Genomic DNA, 3,187 nt, shown 5'->3' with positions numbered 1-3,187 from the left:
CTACCAGAATTCTAAGGAACCTTTTGTGGAATTTGTTGCAAAGTGGAGAGCAAAGGTCGCACAAATGACAGATCGACCTTTTGAGAGGGACCAAGTGCTGATAGTGGTGCAGAACCTTGAGCCTGATATGTTACAAAAGTTAATAGTCGCTCCACTTTTCACTTTCAAAACTTTGCATGAATTAGGAGTTCAGATTGAGAGTGCATTCAACAAAGGGACTATTCCCAGAATAGGCAAACCAACAAGGAGGGTGTATTCCGGGAGTACCAATGTTAGCAGTAGCACTATTCCTGAACCCACTGAAATCAATACAGTCACCACCAATTCCAAAAATGCCGACCCTTTTGCCAATACCAACCCACAAACGGTTGGCCCAACCCGAGCTCAAGGAAGAACTTTCACCCCCTCCATATGAGCCTAAACAGCGCACTAAAAATCCTGATGAAAATAAGGTATCTCAAACCCCTTGATCCCCAACCACTTCCTGACCCACTCTCTACTAGACATAACCCCACCAGATATTGTGTGTACTATCAACAACACGGTCATGGCACCGATCGTTACTACCGCATTCGTCATGAGATTCAGAATCTCATTGACAACCAGACGATAGCTCCACCTCAAGACCCCAACGTTACCACCAACTCATTTCCCATCCATGACCAAGTATCTCATCTCCATCTTAACCTCATCTATACACTACTTCCTACCTTTAACCCTAGAATATACATCACCCGGCCCATTTACCCAAGCTTGAGGTGTTCATTCAAGAAAGTACCGATTTGTGCATGATGGATGCACCCAATCCAGTTCGGGCACATCAAGAGTGCCAAATGGCCGAACCCACTACTGTTGAGATGTTGGGAATGATTAAAGACCTTCAAGGAACCGTGGTGGATTTAATATTTGGGGTTTCGATCCCGTCAAAAAGCTCCCCAATCTTGGGGCGAGCTGCTGTTGAAAAGGGCTAACCCGAAACTATCTCAAGTCTGGGTGATGATAGATCAACAACAAATGGACCTCGCTTCGATATAGCCACCCAATCCCTTGGCCAAGCAGAAGCAACTGGCAAGAACAAAGCCGAGACAAGTATTGATCCCTATGCATAACTTCGGTGGGCTATTAAGACTTTTAAGGTCAAAAGGTTGAGTAAGCAGCAAGTGCTTGAAGTTGTTGTAAAGACTGTGGATTACACTTTTGTCGCTCAGGATGAGAGCATTTTGAATCAGGGGGCAAACAATGAAAATGGATGCTTTACCAGAAACACCTATCCTGATTCCAGTCCCAAGCCCATGAATACTCAACCAACACCCGTTGACCTATTTACCAATGTTTCTAAACCTAATGCTTCCTCCTCCAAAAAATGAACCTTCATCCAACTCCATATGAGCCTAACCTGTGCATTGAAGGTACTGATGGAGAAATGGTATCTCAAACTGCCCAATCCTCGACCTCTCTCTAATCCTCTCCCACCTAAACATGACTCTACCCAATATTGCGCATTCCATCGACAATATGGTCACCATACTGGCCATTGCTTTTCACATTCGCCATGAAATTCAAGACTTGATTGACAATAAGGCCATCACCTCACCTGAAAATCCCAAAGCTGTCAATAACCCTCTCTCTAATCGCAATAGATTGCCACTCCATAACATAAAACCCACCCACAGCTTGCCACTAACCAACCATTACCCTAGCCAGCACATCATACCCGCTAATGAGCCTAAACCTATTGTGTTCATTCCTGAATCTTCTGATTCTGATCTGAGCAAAAGAAACAAAATCTTTGAAGAGATGGAAAGTTTACTCAAGCTTGATGAAGCAGTGATGCCAGCACTGGTGGTTGGAATGATGAATCTCAGTCTCAACTAGGGTAATTGTCAAAAGCACTTAGGAAGGACCTTTTGAATTAGGGGCATGGCGTGAAGAATCAATTGTTTCAGTCAAGAAGATGTGTGGGGACAACGTAATTATGAGATTCAATTTGTGAGACTCAGCTTAAAAGTCTGAAATTAATCCTGCTAGGTGTGGATGTTAGTATTACTGAATTGAAGGCAAGTCTGGACTTTCCCGTGGGCTACTTGAAGTTGTTTTTGAAATTCTACAAATGGACTTAGAGAAGGGAAACCCCCTTTTTTTTTTGTCTCAGAAATGCTTGTTTTGTTTTGAGTTATGTCCTACAAATAGTTATGTTGTGAGTTTTATTTTCTGTCTTTTCTTGCGTTGTTGCGTCAGTTGAGTCTTTTCCTTTCAGTCGCTCTCGTGTACCCTCAGGTCTTCATCTTTATAAGAAAGTGGGAGTCAAATTTCTGATCATTTTATTGTGCCTATAGTGATGCATGTGTGACCTTTTACAAATAGAAAAAAGCTTTGAATTTGTTTTTTGAATGAGATTCTATTAATAAGCTCGAATGTTGAGAAGGATCCCCCGAATGGTTTGAGTGAATTCTGACTTATCGGCACAAAATCATTCATGATTTCAAGAATTTTAAACTGTTTCTTTTGCAAAACTTACGAAGATAGGTTCAGAATTGTGCGTGGTATTCTACATTGTCCTGGGGATTCTCTTCGTCGTAAGGCGATCATGTTGGCAAGCACAAGGTGGCTTTCAGACCTACAAGTACAAGGCAGATTTCAGACCTCACAAATCATAGAATTTCTCTCCTGGTGTTTTCATTATTTCAAAGAAAAAAGGATAAAAAGAAACCAAAAAGAAAGAGAAAGAAAAGAAGGAAAAAAGAAAAAAAAAGAGTCAACCATCGAACCAGGCACATTCATTGGAATAAAGTCCAATTAACTATGATCCATTGGAATGAAATCCAATCAATTATGAGGAAGGGAACTCTTGTCTAAATTTGGGAAAGCCAAGGCAAGAAGGTACCACATTGCGAGAAGAACCAACTTTGAAAATGGAGCGAAAAGAAAGGAAAAAGGCATGCATAAAAGAATGGAGAACCAAGCTCAAATCAGGGCAAAGCCAGTTCCAGTGTTAGGGCAAGGATGACTATTGATTAAATTCACCACAAGTGTTGTAATTCTATCCTTGAGAGGCTCGCTAGGCTGCAAACCTGAAAGGGCGACCTAAGCAAAAGTTAGAACATGAAAAATAAGAATTCAAAAAATATAGCTCACAAGGTTGAAAACCCCGAATGGGCGACTTTGGCAAAAGTTAGAGCACAAAAGG

Source organism: Camellia sinensis, chromosome 3, assembly GCF_055761805.1.
Source record: "Camellia sinensis isolate YWXY chromosome 3, ASM5576180v1, whole genome shotgun sequence".
NCBI classification, from domain to species: Eukaryota; Viridiplantae; Streptophyta; class Magnoliopsida; order Ericales; family Theaceae; genus Camellia; species Camellia sinensis.
This window is presented reverse-complemented; position numbering follows the sequence as displayed.